Raw genomic sequence first — 22,702 nt, 5'->3', positions numbered from 1 at the left:
AGGTCGGACGCTGAGGATTCATTAAACAGCCTGAGACACACACACACACACACACACACACACACACACACACACACACAGCAGCAGCAGCGGTGTGAAGCCGTCTGACCTTAAACCTGGACTTCACTCCTGCAGCTTCAGAGTGAAAAACAACCACAGCTTCATAAACCCTGAGCTCTCCTCATCCTGCAGCTCTCCTCCTCTCCTCCTCTCCTCCACTCATTAGTCTTTTTATTTTTCTTCTATTTGTCGGAGTTTTAGGAACAAAAACAGCTTCTAGTGTTGAAAATGGAAACGTAACCATCAGCAGCTTCGGCTCAGGAGGAGATCAGCTCACACACACACACACAACTAAACAATAAGTCCATGTTTATTTTACACATGTGATGAACAAGAAACAATAGAACAATAGACGTTGTTAAAGGGATAGTTCAACATTTTGGCAAATTGGCCCCATTACCATAATCCCTATAGTCATAGCAGTAGGTTCGTTACCTTTAATTGTCGGTGCAAGCTGTTTTTAGAACGGCGGAGCAGAGCCGTGAGCTGCTCAGAGCTACGCTACGGAGGCTCATGGGATTTCTTGGTTTCCCTCATCATCAAACTCATCAAATACACAATCCAACAACTCCACAACGCTCTGGTGGACAAGTTGTGAGCTGCACATTCACCACGCTATGAGATAATAACACAACGTTACCAGACAGAGTTGTTTTAGAGGGAAATACAGAGACTGATGATGAAAAACTGTCCCTGAAGGCAACGTGCATCAGGGGTTTTGCATGAATTTCCCTCTAAAACAACTCTGTCTGGTAACGTTGTGTTATTATCTCATAGCGTGGTGAATGTGCAGCTCACAACTTGTCCACCAGAGCGTTGTGGAGTTGTTGGATTGTGTATTTGATGAGTTTGATGAGGGAAACCAAGAAATCCCATAATGAGCCTCCCTCTGTAGCGTAACTCTGAGCAGCTCGCGGCTCTGCTCTGCCGTTCTAAAAATAGCTTGCACCGACAATTAAAGGTAACGAACCTACTGCTATGACTATAGGGATTATGGCAATGGGCCAATTTGCCAAAATGTTGAACTATCCCTTTAAATGCTTCATAACCTGGGAGTCAGAGGAAGAACAAACATATTTAATCCTAAACCCTTTTCCCAAAACCATTCATTGATGAATACATAGAGAATATTAAAGCCGCAAGCGGCGATGACGGGCCCTCGCTCGCCCATGCCACCGCGGGGCCTGAGGCATGTCGGGGCTGCAATGCTTCGTTCATCCACCAGGTGGCGCTAAGCAGTTGTGGGTGGGTGCGTTCAGGGGCGGCCCCTCATCACTCATGTGAAGTTTGGAGTGAATCGGACAAAGCATGAGGGAGTTATGAGCAGTTAAAGGTTCGTCCACCAGGGGGCAGTAATGGGATGCGTGCAGGTGTGTTCAGGGTCAGTCCGTCATCACACATGTGAAGTTTCGTGGAAATCGGACAATGTTGATGTAAAATATGCCACTTCCTGTTTCCACTAGGGGGCAAATGAGTGAGATCGCCTACCAGCATATGGAAATGTTGAGGTCGTGACCCTGGACCTGTGTACCAATTTTCATGTTGATAGGAGTTCAATAAAGCCATCCAAAGGGCAAACGTATTGTCATGGCGAGGAATGGTCGCCGCGTTGCCACACGGACGCCATTACTCGTAGCTTCACAGTCTTCATAATGTAGCTTCACCAACTGGTTCTGCATGTTTTAGAAGTGGAATGAAGTTGATGGGGCAAAGTATGTACATTTTCCAAATTTTAGTACACTTCCTGTTACCACCGGGGGGCGCTATGAGTTACGTGGGAAGTTAATATATCGGGACGTTCAGGGCGGAGCCCTCATCATGTCCAGCAAGTTTGAAGTTGATTGGATGAAGTATGTGGGCGTGAGAGCCACACGTATGGACATGGCGAGCACGCCAAAGTGAATTGAGCGCTGGCAGCCACGCCCTTTGACCTACGGACTCACGGAGCACAAGATAAGCTCAGCTAGGTCTGGAGATGTGGTATACCTAATTTGAACTTGATCGGGCGAACGCTCTGGGAGGAGTTAATTTTAGGCGGGAAAAATCAAAACCAAAATGGCCGACTTCCTGTTGTGTTGAGGTCATGAGGTCAAGAGGATTTTTTGTATATCTGGGTATAATACATATGTGTACCGAATTTTGTGTGTGTATGACAAAGTAAGACGATGGCGATGCCATTGACACGTGTTTGTAGGGGGCGCTATTCAGCCATTTGGCCACGCCCATTTCCAACGACTTTAAAATATCGAATTTTTCGCGAGGCCTGATGTGCATGCCAAAATTCACGCGTTTTGGGGCATGTTGAGGCCCCCAAAAATGCGATTTTAGGGAGAATATAATAATAATTAAAGCCGCAAGCGGCTATGACGGGCCCTCGCTCCACGCCACTCGGCGTCCCCGCTACCCCCGGGCCGCTCTTCGAAAACCCCCGCGCGCAACCGGACGTGGGCGGCTGCGTCGAGGGCGGTCCCCTCGTCGAACACGTGACGTTTCGAGCAAAACGGACAACGTACGATGGAGTTACGGCAGGTTTACGGTTCGTCCACCAGGGGGCGGTAACGGGATGTGGGCCGTTGCGTACGGGGTCGTGACCTCATCACACATGTGAAGTTTCGAGCCGATCGGACAATGTCGATGCAAAACGCGACATTTCCTGTGTCCACAAGGGGGCGTATTGAGCGAGCTAGCGTACGATCAAATGGAGGCGTAGAGGGCGGGCCCCTGATCATGTACTGAAATTTTGAAGTGACTACGACCAAGTATGTGGGCGTGGAAGGCAAACGTAATAGCATGGCGACTAAACGAGCAGTTGGCCAACTTTGTCGCCCCCTAGCAGCCACGCCGTTTCACGTAGAGAAAAGCTTTTAATAGTGTTTGACCAGCTCGGTCTCCTGATGATCTGTAGCGAATATGAAGTCAATCGGGCAAAATCCGTGGGAGGTGGCAGTTCACGATGGAGCGCTATTCCTGTCGCCGCCACAAGGGGGCCATTAGCCGTAGCGTCATAGCGTTCACGAAATACCTTCACCAACTTGTTCGGCATGTTTTAGAAGTGGAATGAAGTTGATGGGGGCAACTATGTATTTTTAATGAATTTTAGCGCACTTCCTGTTACCACCGGGGGGCGCTATGAGTGACGTAGGAAAATAATATGTCGGATCGTTCAGGGTCACGCCATCATCATGTGCACCAAGTTTGAAGCTGCTGCGATCAAATCTGTGGGCGTGATAGCATTTAAACCTTTTTAGCTGAATTCGGGAACTTGGCCGTGCCCTAGCAGCCACACCCTTTGACCTACACACCTGCGGAGCACAAGCCGTAATCAGCTCAGTCTGGAGATGTTCCGTGCCCAATTTGAAGTCAATCGGGCGAACTCCCTCGGAGGAGTTCGTTTTGCGTCAAAGAAATGCTAACCAAAATGGCCGACTTCCTGTTGGGTTTAGGGCGTGGCTCCAATTCAATTTTTGGTAAGTTTGGGTATGATACACGTGTGTGTCGAGTTTCGTATGTGTACGACAAAGTAAGCGAAATTTGTCTATGGAGAAATTCGGAAAAACTTCTAGGGGGCGCTATTGAGGCATTTAGCCACGCCCATGGGAAACGACTCTATCCGCTGAAAGAGCTCGCCATTCTTGACCCGTGGATGAAATTTCGTGAGGACACGACTTCGTTAAAGCCACGAAAAAGGCAAACGTAATTGTACGATAAAAAATCGTCAGTCGCCGCGGCGGCACACGGACGCCCTTCGTCGTATCTTCACAGCGTTCATAATGTAGCTTCAGCAACTGGTTCTGCATGTATTAGAAGTGGAATGAAGTTGATCGGGCGAAGTATGGATTTTTTATGAATTTTTGCGTACTTCCTGTTACCACCGGGGGGCGCTATGAGCCAGGCAGGAAGTCGATACATCAAAACGTTCAGGGAGGAGCCATCGTCATCTCCTTTGAATTTCAAGTGGCTACGACGAAGTATGTGCACGTAAAAGGCAAACGAAATTTAAATTGGGATGATACACATTCGCCGCGGCGGCACACGGACGCCGTTGCTCGTAGGGTCAAAGCGTTCATGATGTAGCTTCACCATCCGGGTCTGCATGTACTAGAAGTGTAACGAAGTCGATTTGGTCAACTACGTATTTTTAACGAATTTTTGTACGTTTCCTGTTACCACCGGGGGGCGCTATGAGCGACGTCGGCAAATAATATGTCGGATCGTTCAGGGTCTCGCCATAGATTTTTGCACCAAGTTTGAAGCGTCTACGATCAAGTATGTGGGCATGAGAGCCGTTCGTATTTACATGGCGAGCACCGAAACAGTCGCCAAACTTCGGGGCACGCCAGAGGCCAACCCCTTTGAGCTACAGACCTGCGGAGCACAAGATAAGCTCAGCTAGGTCTGACGATGTTCTGAACCCAATTTGGAGCCGATCGGGCGTAACCCCTAGGAGGAGTTCGTTTTGCGTAAACGAAATTTGAACCAAAATGGCCGACTTCCTGTTGGGTTTTGGGCTTCGCCATAAGAGGATTTTTTGTTCATCTCGCATTGATAAATATGTCTGCCGACTTTGGTCCGCTTTCGTTAACGTCATTTTTTTCCCTATGGGTTTTTGAAAAGTTTGTAGGGGGCGCTATTTTGCCATTTGGCCACGCCCACATGCGAGACCACCACTCAACGCTAAGTTGCCACAGGCCCCACGTGCGTGCAAAATTTCGTCCGTTTCCCGGCTTGGGAAAGGGGTCGAAATGGCGTTCGAAGTGGCATAATAATAATAATTAAAGCCGCAAGCGGCTATGACGGGCCCTCGCTCCACGCCACTCGGCGTCCCCGCTACCCCCGGGCCGCTCTTCGAAAACCCCCGCGCGCGACCGGACGTGGGCGGCTGCGTCGAGGGCGGTCCCCTCGTCGAACACGTGAAGTTTCGAGCAAATCGGACAACGTACGATGGAGTTACGGCAGGTTTACGGTTCGTCCACCAGGGGGTGGTAACGGGATGTGGGCCGTTGCGTACGGGGTCCTGACCTCATCACACATGTGAAGTTTCGAGCTGATCGGACAATGTCGATGCAAAACGCGACATTTCCTGTGTCCACAAGGGGGCGTCTTGAGCGAGCTAGCGTACGATCAAATGGAGGCGTAGAGGGCGGGCCTCTGATCATGTACTGAAATTTTGAAGTGACTACGACCAAGTATGTGGGCGTGGAAGGCAAACGTAATAGCATGGCGACTAAACGAGCAGTTGACCAACTTTGTCGCCCCCTAGCAGCCACGCCGTTTGACGTAGAGAAAAGCTTTTAATAGTGTTTGACCAGCTCGGTCTCCTGATGATCTGTAGCGAATATGAAGTCAATCGGGCAAAATCCGTGGGAGGTGGCAGTTCACGATGGAGCGCTATTCCTGTCGCCGCCACAAGGGGGCCATTAGCCGTAGCGTCATAGCGTTCACGAAATACCTTCACCAACTTGTTCGGCATGTTTTAGAAGTGGAATGAAGTTGATGGGGGCGACTATGTATTTTTAATGAATTTTAGCGCACTTCCTGTTACCACCGGGGGGCGCTATGAGTGACGTAGGAAAATAATATGTCGGATCGTTCAGGGTCACGCCATCATCATGTGCACCAAGTTTGAAGCCGCTGCGATCAAATCTGTGGGCGTGATAGCATTTAACCCTTCTTAGCTGAATTCGGGAAATTGGCCGTGCCCTAGCAGCCACGCCCTTTGACCTACACACCTGCGGAGCACAAGCCGTAATCAGCTCAGTCTGGAGATGTTCCGTGCCCAATTTGAAGTCAATCGGGCGAACTCCCTCGGAGGAGTTCGTTTTGCGTCAAAGAAATGCTAACCAAAATGGCCGACTTCCTGTTGGGTTTAGGGCGTGGCTCCAATTCAATTTTTGGTATGTTTGGGTATGATACACGTGTGTGTCGAGTTTCGTATGTGTACGACAAAGTAAGCGAAATTTGTCTATGGAGAATTTCGGAAAAACTTCAAGGGGGCGCTATTGAGGCATTTAGCCACGCCCATGGGAAACGACTCTATCCGCTGAAAGAGCTCGCCATTCTTGACCTGTGTATGAAATTTCGTGAAGACACGACTTCGTTAAAGCCACGAAAAAGGCAAACGTAATTGTACGATAAAAAATCGTCAGTCGCCGCGGCGGCACACGGACGCCGTTCGTCGTATCTTCACAGCGTTCATAATGTAGCTTCAGCAACTGGTTCTGCATGTATTAGAAGTGGAATGAAGTTGATCGGGTGAAGTATGGATTTTTAACGAATTTTTGCGTACTTCCTGTTACCACCGGGGGGCGCTATGAGCCAGGCAGGAAGTCGATATATCAAAACGTTCAGGGCGGAGCCAACGTCATGTCCTTTGAATTTCAAGTGGCTACGACGAAGTATGTGCGCGTAATTGGGAAACGTAATTTTACGACAAAAAATCGGCAGTCGCCGCGGCGGCACACGGACGCCGTTGCTCGTAGGGTGAAAGCGTTCATGATGTAGCTTCACCATCCGGGTCTGCATGTACTAGAAGTGTAACGAAGTCGATTTGGTCAACTACGTATTTTTAACGAATTTTTGTACGTTTCCTGTGACCACCGGGGGGCGCTATGAGCGACGTCGGCAAATAATATGTCGGATCGTTCAGGGTCTCGCCATAGATTTTTGCACCAAGTTTGAAGCGTCTACGATCAAGTATGTGGGCATGAGAGCCGTTCGTATTTACATGGCGAGCACCGAAACAGTCGCCAAACTTCGGGGCACGCCAGAGGCCAACCCCTTTGAGCTACAGACCTGCGGAGCACAAGATAAGCTCAGCTAGGTCTGACGATGTTCTGAACCCAATTTGGAGCCGATCGGGTGTAATCCCTCGGAGGAGTTCGTTTTGCGTAAAATAAATGCTAACCAAAATGGCCGACTTCCTGTTGGTTTTTGGGCTTCGCACGAAACAAATTTTTTTCATGTCTGGGTATGATACATATGTGTACCAAGTTTGGGCAGCCTGCGGGAAAAAAAATTTTGGTCCCTATGGCCGGGGGTCAAAAGTTCAAGGGGGCGCTGTTGTGCCAATTTGCCCCGCCCACAAACGGCGATAGCATCAGACGTCAATTTTCGCAAGACCCGACGTGTGTCCCAAATTTCGTGAGTTTTCGAGCGTGGCAAAGGGGTCAAATCGGGGTTTAAAGTCGCGGAATAATAATAATAATAATAATTAAAGCCGCAAGCGGCGATGACGGGCCCTCGCTCACCCATGCGACCGCGGGGCCTGAGGCATGTCGGGGCTGCAATGTTTTGTTCATCCACCAGGTGGCGTTAAGCAGTTGTGGGTGGGTGCGTTCAGGGGCGGCCCCTCATCACTCATGTGAAGTTTGGAGTGAATCGGACAAAGCATGAGGGAGTTATGAGCAGTTAATGGTTCATCCACTAGGGGGCAGTAATGGGATGCATGCAGGTGTGTTCAGGGTCAGCCCCTCATCACACATGTGAAGTTTCGTGGAAATCGGACAATGTTGATGTAAAATATGCCACTTCCTGTTTCCACTAGGGGGCAACATGAGTGAGATCGCCTATGAGCATATGTAGACGTTGAGGTCGTGACCCTGGACCTGTGTACCAATTTTCATGTTGATACGAGTTCATTAAAGCCATCATAAAGCCAAACGTATTTTAATGGCGAGGAATGGTCGCCGCGTCGCCACACGGACGCCATTACTCGTAGCTTCACAGCGTTCATGATGGAGCTTCACCACCTTAGTCTGCATGTTTTAGAAGTGGAATGAAGTTGATGGGGTCAACTATGTGGCTTCAGTACACGTTAAGGTAAAACCTGGCCACTTCCTGTTACCACCGGGGGGCGCTATGAGTGACGTAGGAAATTAATATATCGGGACGTTCAGGGCGGAGCCAACATTATGTCCAGCAAGTTTGAAGTTGATCGGATAAAGTATGTGGGCGTTAGAGCTGTTCGAAGGTGAAATGGCGAGCAAACGAAAAGTCGCCAAAATCCTCAAGGCCCCAGAAGCCACGCCCTTTGACCTAGAGCCCTGCGGAGCACAACTTTTGATCAGAGTGGCATCTCGGTGGTCTCTAGCCAATTTGAAGTCAATCGGACAAAATCTGTAGGAGAAGTTAGATCAAACAGGTCAAAAATTCAAATCAAAATGGCCGACTTCCTGTTGTGATTTCACCATGACATTAAGAGGCTTTTTTGTGTGTCTTGCCATGTTCTATAAACCCATTAAATTTCATTCGTCTAGGTGACACACAAAGGCGGGGCTGATGTTTTGAAATTTTCTAGGGGGCGCTATTTAGCCATTTGGCCACGCCCATTTCCAACGACTTTAAAATATCAAATTTTTCGCCAGTCCTGATGTGCATGCCAAAATTTACGCGTTTTGGGGCATGTTGAAGCCTCCAAAAATGCGATCCTTTTGAGAGAAAAAGAATGAAAGAAAGAAAGAATAATAATAAACAGAGCAATTACAATAGGGCTTTCGCTGGGCGACTTGCAGTCGCCGCTCGGGCCCTAATAATAATAATTAAAGCCGCAAGCGGCTATGACGGGCCCTCGCTCCACGCCACTCGGCGTCCCCGCTACCCCCGGGCCGCTCTTCGAAAACCCCCGCGCGCAACCGGACGCGGGCGGCTGCGTCGAGGGCGGTCCCCTCGTCGAACACGTGACGTTTCGAGCAAAACGGACAACGTACGATGGAGTTACGGCAGGTTTACGGTTCGTCCACCAGGGGGCGGTAACGGGATGTGGGCCGTTGCGTACGGGGTCGTGACCTCATCACACATGTGAAGTTTCGAGCCGATCGGACAATGTCGATGCAAAACGCGACATTTCCTGTGTCCACAAGGGGGCGTATTGAGCGAGCTAGCGTACGATCAAATGGAGGCGTAGAGGACGGGCCTCTGATCATGTCCTGAAATTTTGAAGTGACTACGACCAAGTATGTGGGCGTGGAAGGCAAACGTAATAGCATGGCGACTAAACGAGCAGTTGACCAACTTTGTCGCCCCCTAGCAGCCACGCCGTTTGACGTAGAGAAAAGCTTTTAATAGTGTTTGACCAGCTCGGTCTCCTGATGATCTGTAGCGAATATGAAGTCAATCGGGCAAAATCCGTGGGAGGTGGCAGTTCACGATGGAGCGCTATTCCTGTCGCCGCCACAAGGGGGCCATTAGCCGTAGCGTCATAGCGTTCACGAAATACCTTCACCAACTTGTTCGGCATGTTTTAGAAGTGGAATGAAGTTGATGGGGGCAACTATGTATTTTCAATTAATTTTAGCGCACTTCCTGTTACCACCGGGGGGCGCTATGAGTGACGTAGGAAAATAATATGTCGGATCGTTCAGGGTCACGCCATCATCATGTGCACCAAGTTTGAAGCCGCTGCGATCAAATCTGTGGGCGTGATAGCATTTAAACCTTTTTAGCTGAATTCGGGAAATTGGCCGTGCCCTAGTAGCCACGCCCTTTGACCTACACACCTGCGGAGCACAAGCCGTAATCAGCTCAGTCTGGAGATGTTCCGTGCCCAATTTGAAGTCAATCGGGCGAACTCCCTTGGAGGAGTTCGTTTTGCGTCAAAGAAATGCTAACCAAAATGGCCGACTTCCTGTTGGGTTTAGGGCGTGGCTCCAATTCAATTTTTGGTATGTTTGGGTATGATACACGTGTGTGTCGAGTTTCGTATGTGTACGACAAAGTAAGCGAAATTTGTCTATGGAGAATTTCGGAAAAACTTCAAGGGGGCGCTATTGAGGCATTTAGCCACGCCCATGGGAAACGACTCTATCCGCTGAAAGAGCTCGCCATTCTTGACCTGTGTATGAAATTTCGTGAGGACACGACTTCGTTAAAGCCACGAAAAAGGCAAACGTAATTGTACGATAAAAAATCGTCAGTCGCCGCGGCGGCACACGGACGCCGTTCGTCGTATCTTCACAGCGTTCATAATGTAGCTTCAGGAACTGGTTCTGCATGTATTAGAAGTGGAATGAAGTTGATCGGGTGAAGTATGGATTTTTAACGAATTTTTGCGTACTTCCTGTTACCACCGGGGGGCGCTATGAGCCAGGCAGGAAGTCGATATATCAAAACGTTCAGGGCGGAGCCAACGTCATGTCCTTTGAATTTCAAGTGGCTACGACGAAGTATGTGCGCGTAATTGGGAAACGTAATTTTACGACAAAAAATCGGCAGTCGCCGCGGCGGCACACGGACGCCGTTGCTCGTAGGGTCAAAGCGTTCATGATGTAGCTTCACCATCCGGGTCTGCATGTACTAGAAGTGCAACGAAGTCGATTTGGTCAACTACGTATTTTTAACGAATTTTTGTACGTTTCCTGTTACCACCGGGGGGCGCTATGAGCGACGTCGGCAAATAATATGTCGGATCGTTCAGGGTCTCTCCATAGATTTTTGCACCAAGTTTGAAGCGTCTACGATCAAGTATGAGGGCATGAGAGCCGTTCGTATTTACATGGCGAGCACCGAAACAGTCGCCAAACTTCGGGGCACGCCAGAGGCCAAGCGCTTTGAGCTACAGACCTGCGGAGCACAAGATAAGCTCAGCTAGGTCTGGCGATGTTTTGGACCCAATTTGGAGCCGATCGGGCGTAACCCCTCGGAGGAGTTCGTTTTGCGTAAACGAAATTTGAACCAAAATGGCCGACTTCCTGTTGGGTTCCGGGCTTCGCCATAAGAGGATTTTGTGTTCATCTCACATTGATAAATATGTGTGGCAACTTTCGTCCGCTTTCGTTAACGTCATTTTTTTCCCTATGGGTTTTTGAAAAGTTTGTAGGGGGCGCTATTTTGCCATTTGGCCACGCCCACATGCGAGACCACCACTCAACGCTAAGTTGCCACAGGTCCCACGTGCGTCTAAAATTTGGTGAGTTTTCGTGCATGGGAAAGGGGTCGAAACGGCGTTCGAAGTGGGAGAATAATAATAATAATAATAATTAAAGCCGCAAGCGGCTATGACGGGCCCTCGCTCCACGCCACTCGGCGTCCCCGCTGCCCCCGGGCCGCTCTTCGAAAACCCCCGCGCGCAACCGGACGTGGGCGGCCGCGTCGAGGGCGGTCCCCTCGTCGAACACGTGACGTTTCGAGCAAAACGGACAACGTACGATGGAGTTACGGCAGGTTTACGGTTCGTCCACCAGGGGGCGGTAACGGGATGTGGGCCGTTGCGTACGGGGTCGTGACCTCATCACACATGTGAAGTTTCGAGCCGATCGGACAATGTCGATGCAAAACGCGACATTTCCTGTGTCCACAAGGGGGCGTCTTGAGCGAGCTAGCGTACGATCAAATGGAGGCGTAGAGGGCGGGCCCCTGATCATGTACTGAAATTTTGAAGTGACTACGACCAAGTATGTGGGCGTGGAAGGCAAACGTAATAGCATGGCGACTAAACGAGCAGTTGACCAACTTTGTCGCCCCCTAGCAGCCACGCCGTTTCACGTAGAGAAAAGCTTTTAATAGTGTTTGACCAGCTCGGTCTCCTGATGATCTGTAGCGAATATGAAGTCAATCGGGCAAAATCCGTGGGAGGTGGCAGTTCACGGTGGAGCGCTATTCCTGTCGCCGCCACAAGGGGGCCATTAGCCGTAGCGTCATAGCGTTCACGAAATACCTTCACCAACTTGTTCGGCATGTTTTAGAAGTGGAATGAAGTTGATGGGGGCAGCTATGTATTTTTAATGAATTTTAGCGCACTTCCTGTTACCACCGGGGGGCGCTATGAGTGACGTAGGAAAATAATATGTCGGATCGTTCAGGGTCACGCCATCATCATGTGCAACAAGTTTGAAGCTGCTGCGATCAAATCTGTGGGCGTGATAGCATTTAAACCTTTTTAGCTGAATTCGGGAACTTGGCCGTGCGCTAGCAGCCACGCCCTTTGACCTACACACCTGCGGAGCACAAGCCGTAATCAGCTCAGTCTGGAGATGTTCCGTGCCCAATTTGAAGTCAATCGGGCGAACTCCCTCGGAGGAGTTCGTTTTGCGTCAAAGAAATGCTAACCAAAATGGCCGACTTCCTGTTGGGTTTAGGGCGTGGCTCCAATTCAATTTTTGGTATGTTTGGGTATGATACAGGTGTGTGTCGAGTTTCGTATGTGTACGACAAAGTAAGCGAAATTTGTCTATGGAGAATTTCGGAAAAACTTCTAGGGGGCGCTATTGAGGCATTTAGCCACGCCCATGGGAAACGACTCTATCCGCTGAAAGAGCTCGCCATTCTTGACCCGTGGATGAAATTTCGTGAGGACACGACTTCGTTAAAGCCACGAAAAAGGCAAACGTAATTGTACGATAAAAAATCGTCAGTCGCCGCGGCGGCACACGGACGCCGTTCGTCGTATCTTCACAGCGTTCATAATGTAGCTTCAGCAACTGGTTCTGCATGTATTAGAAGTGGAATGAAGTTGATCGGGTGAAGTATGGATTTTTAATGAATTTTTGCGTACTTCCTGTTACCACCGGGGGGCGCTATGAGCCAGGCAGGAAGTCGATACATCAAAACGTTCAGGGAGGAGCCAACGTCATGTCCTTTGAATTTCAAGTGGCTACGACGAAGTATGTGCGCGTGAAAGGCAAACGAAATTTAAATTGGGATGATACACTTTCGCCGCGGCGGCACACGGACGCCGTTGCTCGTAGGGTCAAAGCGTTCATGATGTAGCTTCACCATCCGGGTCTGCATGTTTTAGAAGTGGAATGAAGTCGATTTGGTCAACTACGTATTTTTAACGAATTTTTGTACGTTTCCTGTTACCACCGGGGGGCGCTATGAGCGACGTACGCAAATAATATGTCGGATCGTTCAGGGTCTCTCCATAGATTTTTGCACCAAGTTTGAAGCGTCTACGATGAAGTATGTGGGCATGAGAGCCGTTCGTATTTACATGGCGAGCACCGAAACAGTCGCCAAACTTCGGGGCACGCCAGAGGCCAAGCGCTTTGAGCTACAGACCTGCGGAGCACAAGATAAGCTCAGCTAGGTCTGACGATGTTCTGAACCCAATTTGGAGCCGATCGGGCGTAATCCCTAGGAGGAGTTCGTTTTGCGTTTACAAACTTTGAAGCAAAATGGCGGACTTCCTGTTGGTTTTAGAGTATGTCATTTTATGAAATTTTTTGAAGATCTCGGGTTGATAGTTAAGTATACCAAGTTTCGTCCAAATCCGAGACGAAAAATGTAATTCCCTATGCGCGGTCTAGGGGGCGCTGTGGTGCCATTTGGCCACGCCCACATGCGAGACCACCACAGTACGCCGAGTTGCCACAGGTCCCAGGTGCGTGCAAAATCTCGTCCGTTTCTCGGCTTGGGAAAGGGGTCGAAATGGCGTTCGAAGTCGGATAATAATAATAATAATAATAATAATAATTAAAGCCGCAAGCGGCTATGACGGGCCCTCGCTCCACGCCACTCGGCGTCCCCGCTACCCCCGGGCCGCTCTTCGAAAACCCCCGCGCGCAACCGGACGTGGGCGGCTGCGTCGAGGGCGGTCCCCTCGTCGAACACGCGACGTTTCGAGCAAAACGGACAACGTACGATGGAGTTACGGCAGGTTTACGGTTCGTCCACCAGGGGGCGGTAACGGGATGTGGGCCGTTGCGTACGGGGTCGTGACCTCATCACACATGTGAAGTTTCGAGCCGATCGGACAATGTCGATGCAAAACGCGACATTTCCTGTGTCCACAAGGGGGCGTCTTGAGCGAGCTAGCGTACGATCAAATGGAGGCGTAGAGGGCGGGCCTCTGATCATGTACTGAAATTTTGAAGTGACTACGACCAAGTATGTGGGCGTGGAAGGCAAACGTAATAGCATGGCGACTAAACGAGCAGTTGACCAACTTTGTCGCCCCCTAGCAGCCACGCCGTTTCACGTAGAGAAAAGCTTTTAATAGTGTTTGACCAGCTCGGTCTCCTGATGATCTGTAGCGAATATGAAGTCAATCGGGCAAAATCCGTGGGAGGTGGCAGTTCACGATGGAGCGCTATTCCTGTCGCCGCCACAAGGGGGCCATTAGCCGTAGCATCATAGCGTTCACGAAATACCTTCACCAACTTGTTCGGCATGTTTTAGAAGTGGAATGAAGTTGATGGGGGCAACTATGTATTTTTAATGAATTTTAGCGCACTTCCTGTTACCACCGGGGGGCGCTATGAGTGACGTAGGAAAATAATATGTCGGATCGTTCAGGGTCACGCCATCATCATGTGCACCAAGTTTGAAGCCGCTGCGATCAAATCTGTGGGCGTGATAGCATTTAAACCTTTTTAGCTGAATTCGGGAACTTGGCCGTGCCCTAGTAGCCACGCCCTTTGACCTACACACCTGCGGAGCACAAGCCGTAATCAGCTCAGTCTGGAGATGTTCCGTGCCCAATTTGAAGTCAATCGGGCGAACTCCCTCGGAGGAGTTCGTTTTGCGTCAAAGAAATGCTAACCAAAATGGCCGACTTCCTGTTGGGTTTAGGGCGTGGCTCCAATTCAATTTTTGGTATGTTTGGGTATGATACACGTGTGTGTCGAGTTTCGTATGTGTACGACAAAGTAAGCGAAATTTGTCTATGGAGAATTTCGGAAAAACTTCAAGGGGGCGCTATTGAGGCATTTAGCCACGCCCATGGGAAACGACTCTATCCGCTGAAAGAGCTCGCCATTCTTGACCCGTGTATGAAATTTCGTGAGGACACGACTTCGTTAAAGCCACGAAAAAGGCAAACGTAATTGTACGATAAAAAATCGTCAGTCGCCGCGGCGGCACACGGACGCCGTTCGTCGTATCTTCACAGCGTTCATAATGTAGCTTCAGCAACTGGTTCTGCATGTATTAGAAGTGGAATGAAGTTGATCGGGTGAAGTATGGATTTTTAATGAATTTTTGCGTACTTCCTGTTACCACCGGGGGGCGCTATGAGCCAGGCAGGAAGTCGATACATCAAAACGTTCAGGGAGGAGCCATCGTCATGTCCTTAAAATTTCAAGTGGCTACGACGAAGTATGTGCGCGTGAAAGGCAAACGTAATTTAAATTGGGATGATACACATTCGCCGCGGCGGCACACGGACGCCGTTGCTCGTAGGGTCAAAGCGTTCATGATGTAGCTTCACCATCCGGGTCTGCATGTACTAGAAGTGGAACGAAGTCGATTTGGTCAACTACGTATTTTTAACGAATTTTTGTACGTTTCCTGTTACCACCGGGGGGCGCTATGAGCGACGTACGCAAATAATATGTCGGATCGTTCAGGGTCTCGCCATAGATTTTTGCACCAAGTTTGAAGCGTCTACGATCAAGTATGTGGGCATGAGAGCCATTCGTATTTACATGGCGAGCACCGAAACAGTCGCCAAACTTCGGGGCACCCCAGAGGCCAACCCCTTTGAGCTACAGACCTGCGGAGCACAAGATAAGCTCAGCTAGGTCTGACGATGTTCTGAACCCAATTTGGAGCCGATCGGGCGTAACCCCTAGGAGGAGTTCGTTTTGCGTTTACAAACTTTGAAGCAAAATGGCCGACTTCCTGTTGGGTTTTGGGCTTCGCCATAAGAGGATTTTGTGTTCATCTCGCATTGATGAACATGTGTGGCGATTTTGGTCCGCTTTCGTTAACGTCATTTTTTTCCCTATGGGTTTTTGAAAAGTTTGTAGGGGGCGCTATTTTGCCATTTGGCCACGCCCACATGCGAGACCACCACTCAACGCTAAGTTGCCACAGGTCCCACGTGCGTCTAAAATTTGGTGAGTTTTCGTGCATGGGAAAGGGGTCGAAACGGCGTTCGAAGTGGGAGAATAATAATAATAATAATAATAAACATTACAATATCTGGGATATTTTGCGCCAGGTCTATGCAGTACTTGGTTACTTGCTTGCTTACTTGTTGTTACTCGTCGGCTGGCACGTTGACTAATGTGCATGTCGAATAACAATAGGGACCTCCCTGGGTCGTTGACACAGGCTCGGGCCCTAATAATAATAAACATTACAATATCTGGGGTTTTTGCTGCCAGGTCTATGCAGTACTTGAGTACTTGCTTGCTTACTTGTTGTTACTCGTCGGCTGGCACGTCGACTAATGTGCATGTCGAATAACAATAGGGACCTCCCTGGGTCGTTGACACAGGCTCGGGCCCTAATTAAAGCCGCAAGCGGCTATGACGGGCCCTCGCTCCACGCCACTCGGCGTCCCCGCTACCCCCGGGCCGCTCTTCGAAAACCCCCGCGCGCAACCGGACGTGGGCGGCTGCGTCGAGGGCGGTCCCCTCGTCGAACACGCGACGTTTCGAGCAAAACGGACAACGTACGATGGAGTTACGGCAGGTTTACGGTTCGTCCACCAGGGGGCGGTAACGGGATGCGGGCCGTTGGGTACGGGGTCGTGACCTCATCACACATGTGAAGTTTCGAGCCGATCGGACAATGTCGATGCAAAACGCGACATTTCCTGTGTCCACAAGGGGGCGTCTTGAGCGAGCTAGCGTACGATCAAATGGAGGCGTAGAGGGCGGGCCCCTGATCATGTACTGAAATTTTGAAGTGACTACGACCAAGTATGTGGGCGTGGAAGGCAAACGTAATAGCATGGCGACTAAACGAGCAGTTGACCAACTTTGTCGCCCCCTAGCAGCCACGCCGTTTCACGTAGAGAAAAGCTTTTAATAGTGTTTGACCAGCTCGGTCTCCTGATGATCTGTAGCGAATATGAAGTCAATCGGGCAAAATCCGTGGGAGGTGGCAGTTCACGGTGGAGCGCTATTCCTGTCGCCGCCACAAGGGGGCCATTAGCCGTAGCGTCACAGCGTTCACGAAATACCTTCACCAACTTGTTCGGCATGTTTTAGAAGTGGAATGAAGTTGATGGGGGCAACTATGTATTTTTAATGAATTTTAGCGCACTTCCTGTTACCACCGGGGGGCGCTATGAGTGACGTAGGAAAATAATATGTCGGATCGATCAGGGTCACGCCATCATCATGTGCACCAAGTTTGAAGCCGCTGCGATCAAATCTGTGGGCGCGATAGCATTTAAACCTTTTTAGCTGAATTCGGGAACTTGGCCGTGCCCTAGCAGCCACGCCCTTTGACCTACACACCTGCGGAGCACAAGCCGTAATCAGCTCAGTCTGGAGATGTTCCGTGCCCAATTTGAAGTCAATCGGGCGAACTCCCTCGGAGGAGTTCGTTTTGCGTCAAAGAAATGCTAACCAAAATGGCCGACTTCCTGTTGGGTTTAGGGCGTGGCTCCAATTCAATTTTTTGTATGTTTGGGTATGATACACGTGTGTGTCGAGTTTCGTATGTGTACGACAAAGTAAGCGAAATTTGTCTATGGAGAATTTCAGAAAAACTTCAAGGGGGCGCTATTGAGGCATTTAGCCACGCCCATGGGAAACGACTCTATCCGCTGAAAGAGCTCGCCATTCTTGACCTGTGTATGAAATTTCGTGAGGACACGACTTCGTTAAAGCCACAAAAAAGGCAAACGTAATTGTACGATAAAAAATCGCCAGTCGCCGCGGCGGCACACGGACGCCGTTCGTCGTAGCTTCACAGCGTTCATAATGTAGCTTCAGCAACTGGTTCTGCATGTATTAGAAGTGGAATGAAGTTGATCGGGTGAAGTATGGATTTTTAACGAATTTTTGCGTACTTCCTGTTACCACCGGGGGGCGCTATGAGCCAGGCAGGAAGTCGATATATCAAAACGTTCAGGGCGGAGCCAACGTCATGTCCTTTGAATTTCAAGTGGCTACGACGAAGTATGTGCGCGTAATTGGGAAACGTAATTTTACGACAAAAAATCAGCAGTCGCCGCGGCGGCACACGGACGCCGTTGCTCGTAGGGTCAAAGCGTTCATGATGTAGCTTCACCATCCGGGTCTGCATGTACTAGAAGTGTAACGAAGTCGATTTGGTCAACTACGTATTTTTTTACGAATTTTTGTACGTTTCCTGTTACCACCGGGGGGCGCTATGAGCGACGTCGGCAAATAATATGTCGGATCGTTCAGGGTCTCGCCATAGATTTTTGCACCAAGTTTGAAGTGTCTACGATCAAGTATGTGGGCATGAGAGCCGTTCGTATTTTCATGGCGAGCAACGAAACAGTCGCCAAACTTCGGGGCACGCCAGAGGCCAAGCGCTTTGAGCTACAGACCTGCGGAGCACAAGATAAGCTCAGCTAGGTCTGACGATGTTCTCTACCCAATTTGGAGCCGATCGGGCGTAACCCCTCGGAGGAGTTCGTTTTGCGTAAACCAACTTTGAAGCAAAATGGCCGACTTCCTGTTGGTTGTCGGGTATGTCCGTAATGAGATTTTTTGAAGATCTTTGGTTGATGAATATGTTTACCAAGTTTCGGACAAATCGGTGTCGCAGACTGCCATTTCCTATGCGCGGTCTAGGGGGCGCTGTGGTGCCATTTGGCCACGCCCACATGCGAGACCACCATAGAATCGCAATTTTTGGGCTTCCCCCCCTGCGTGTTAAATTTCATCCGTTTCTCGGCTTGGGAAAGGGGTCGAAATCTGGTTCGAACTCGCGGAATAATAATAATAATAATAATAATACTAATAATTAAAGCCGCAAGCGGCGATGATCGGCCCTCGCTCGACCCATGCGACCGCGGGGGCCTGAGGCGTGCGGGGGCCGTGGCGCGAAGCGAGAATGGCGAAAAAGCGCTGCGGGAGCGGAAAAACGCAACGTGCGGTTCGTCCACTAGATGGCGCTACGAAGCCAGAAGCGGGTAGCGGCGTTCAGGAGCTGACCGGGATCAAGCCCCTGACGTTTGATGTGAATCGGACAATGTAAATGTAAAACAGGTCACTTCCTGTTACCACCAGGGGGCGCATTTGTATGAATCCAGATGTGGGTAGGTGTGATCAGGGGCTGACCAGGATCACACATGTCAGGTTTGAAGTTAATCGGACAATGTAAATGTAAAACAGGTCACTTCCTGTTACCACCAGGGGGCGCATTTGTATGAACCCAGATGTGGGTAGGTGTGTTTAGGGGCAGTGGCTCATCAAATATGAAAAATTTGAAGTCGATCGGACAAGTTAAGTGTAAACCAGGTCACTTCCTGTTACCACCGGGGGGCGCATTGAGTAAAGTGGGCGTGCCATTCAGCGGAACGTTCAGGGTGGAGCCATCATCATCTTCAGCAAGTTTGAAGCTGATAGGATGAAGTATGTGGGCGTTAGAGCTGTTAGAAGGTGAAATGGCGAGGAAACATGAAGTCGCCAAAAATTGGCAAGGCCGCAGAAGCCACGCCCTTTGACGTAGAGACCTATGGAGCACAAGGTTGGATCAGCATGGCATCTCGATAACCTGTAGGCAATTTGAAGTAGATCGGGCGAAATTAGTGGGAGGAGTTAAAGATTTTAATGTAAAAAATGGTCACTTCCTGTTACCACCGGGGGGCGCTTTGAGTAAAGTGAGATATTGATATATCGGGCGAATCAGTGACTCACCCCCATAATTTCCTTCAAGTTTGAAGTTGATAGGATAAAGCATGTGGGCGTGACAGCCAACCGAATGTTGGTGGCGAACGAGCCTATGTTTGGCGCCCATTGGAAGCCACGCCCTTTGACGTGTTGACCTACGGAGCACATGCTGTACTCAGCTAGGTCTGAAGATGTTGTCTATCAAATTTGGAGCGTGTCGGGCGAACCGTTTCGGACGAGTTAATTTGGCGCCAAAAACGACCAATTCAAAATGGCCGACTTCCTGTTGACATTTCACCATGACATTAAGAGGCTTTTTTGTATATCTGGGTATGGTACATATGTGTACCGAATTTTGTTGGTCTACGCCAAAGTAAGCGAAATTGTCTATGGGACTTTTTAAAATTTGTAGGGGGCGCTATTTCGCCATTTCGCGTCGGACATGCGCGAGCAGCACAAAATATCGAATTTCGGAAGAAGCCGGACGTCCGGCAAAAAGTTCACGCATTTTCGAGTTGGGGAAAGGGGCGAAATTGGGGTTTGAAGGCGGAGAAGAATAATAATAATAATAATAATAATAAACAGCGCGATTTCAATAGCCCCTCGGGCGAGTGCTACTCGCCGCTCGGGCCTAATAATAAACATTTGCATTTCAAGGTAGCGTTTTTTCCAACCAGGTCACTTGAGTACTTGATTACTTGATTACTTGCTTGATTACTTGTTGCTTGTCGGTGATCGGTGTGGATGTCGAATAACAATAGGGACCTCCCTGGGTCGTTGACACAGGCTCGGGCCCTAATAATAAACATTACAATATCTGGGGTTTTTGCTGCCAGGTCTATGCAGTACTTGAGTACTAGCTTGCTTACTTGTTGTTACTCGTCGGCTGGCACGTTGACTAATGTGCATGTCGAATAACAATAGGGACCTCCCTGGGTCGTTGACACAGGCTCGGGCCCTAATTAAAGCCGCAAGCGGCTATGACGGGCCCTCGCTCCACGCCACTCGGCGTCCCCGCTACCCCCGGGCCGCTCTTCGAAAACCCCCGCGCGCAACCGGACGTGGGCGGCTGCGTCGAGGGCGGTCCCCTCGTCGAACACGTGACGTTTCGAGCAAAACGGACAACGTACGATGGAGTTACGGCAGGTTTACGGTTCGTCCACCAGGGGGCGGTAACGGGATGTGGGCCGTTGCGTACGGGGTCGTGACCTCATCACACATGTGAAGTTTCGAGCCGATCGGACAATGTCGATGCAAAACGCGACATTTCCTGTGTCCACAAGGGGGCGTATTGAGCGAGCTAGCGTACGATCAAATGGAGGCGTAGAGGGCGGGCCCCTGATCATGTACTGAAATTTTGAAGTGACTACGACCAAGTATGTGGGCGTGGAAGGCAAACGTAATAGCATGGCGACTAAACGAGCAGTTGGCCAACTTTGTCGCCCCCTAGCAGCCACGCCGTTTCACGTAGAGAAAAGCTTTTAATAGCGTTTGACCAGCTCGGTCTCCCGATGATCTGTAGCGAATATGAAGTCAATCGGGCAAAATCCGTGGGAGGTGGCAGTTCACGATGGAGCGCTATTCCTGTCGCCGCCACAAGGGGGCCATTAGCCGTAGCGTCGTAGCGTTCACGAAATACCTTCACCAACTTGTTCGGCATGTTTTAGAAGTGGAATGAAGTTGATGGGGGCAACTATGTATTTTTAATGAATTTTAGCGCACTTCCTGTTACCACCGGGGGGCGCTATGAGTGACGTAGGAAAATAATATGTCGGATCGTTCAGGGTCACGCCATCATCATGTGCACCAAGTTTGAAGCCGCTGCGATCAAATCTGTGGGCGTGATAGCATTTAAACCTTTTTAGCTGAATTCGGGAACTTGGCCGTGCCCTAGCAGCCACGCCCTTTGACCTACACACCTGCGGAGCACAAGCCGTAATCAGCTCAGTCTGGAGATGTTCCGTGCCCAATTTGAAGTCAATCGGGCGAACTCCCTCGGAGGAGTTCGTTTTGCGTCAAAGAAATGCTAACCAAAATGGCCGACTTCCTGTTAGGTTTAGGGCGTGGCTCCAATTCAATTTTTTGTATGTTTGGGTATGATACACGTGTGTGTCGAGTTTCGTATGTGTACGACAAAGTAAGCAAAATTTGTCTATGGAGAATTTCGGAAAAACTTCAAGGGGGCGCTATTGAGGCATTTAGCCACGCCCATGGGAAACGACTCTATCCGCGGAAAGAGCTCGCCATTCTTGACCCGTGTATGAAATTTCGTGAGGACACGACTTCGTTAAAGCCACGAAAAAGGCAAACGTAATTGTAAGATAAAAAATCGTCAGTCGCCGCGGCGGCACACGGACGCCGTTCGTCGTATCTTCACAGCGTTCATAATGTAGCTTCAGCAACTGGTTCTGCATGTATTAGAATTGGAATGAAGTCGATCGGGTGAAGTATGGATTTTTAATGAATTTTTGCGTACTTCCTGTTACCACCGGGGGGCGCTATGAGCCAGGCAGGAAGTCGATACATCAAAACGTTCAGGGAGGAGCCATCGTCATGTCCTTTGAATTTCAAGTGGCTACGACGAAGTATGTGCGCGTGAAAGGCAAACGAAATTTAAATTGGGATGATACACATTCGCCGCGGCGGCACATGGACGCCGTTGCTCGTAGGGTCAAAGCGTTCATGATGTAGCTTCACCATCCGGGTCTGCATGTAATAGAAGTGAAACGAAGTCGATTTGGTCAACTACGTATTTTTAACGAATTTTTGTACGTTTCCTGTTACCACCGGGGGGCGCTATGAGCGACATCGGCAAATAATATGTCGGATCGTTCAGGGTCTCGCCATAGATTTTTGCACCAAGTTTGAAGCGTCTACGATCAAGTATGTGGGCATGAGAGCCGTTCGTATTTTCATGGCGAGCACCGAAACAGTCGCCAAACTTCGGGGCACGCCAGAGGCCAACCCCTTTGAGCTACAGACCTGCGGAGCACAAGATAAGCTCAGCTAGGTCTGACGATGTTCTGAACCCAATTTGGAGCCGATCGGGCGTAACCCCTAGGAGGAGTTCGTTTTGCGTAAACCAACTTTGAAGCAAAATGGCCGACTTCCTGTTGGTTGTCGGGTATGTCCGTAATGAGATTTTTTGAAGATCTTGGGTTGAT

General features: G+C 49.7%; 1 protein-coding gene across 1 annotated transcript in view; it reads right to left on the bottom strand.

Annotated features, from left to right (window-relative positions):
- The window catches only part of dnajc10 (DnaJ (Hsp40) homolog, subfamily C, member 10), a 48,342-nt gene that overhangs the window by 5,257 nt on the left and 20,383 nt on the right, over window positions 1-22,702 (bottom strand). The window lies entirely within an intron of this gene.

The sequence above is a fragment of the Trachurus japonicus genome, chromosome 21 (assembly GCF_045865225.1).
Source record: "Trachurus japonicus isolate A0001 chromosome 21, Traja_1.0".
Taxonomy (NCBI): Eukaryota; Metazoa; Chordata; class Actinopteri; order Carangiformes; family Carangidae; genus Trachurus; species Trachurus japonicus.
The sequence above is the reverse complement of the archived record's forward strand: the minus strand, read 5'-3'. Positions and strand labels throughout refer to the sequence as shown.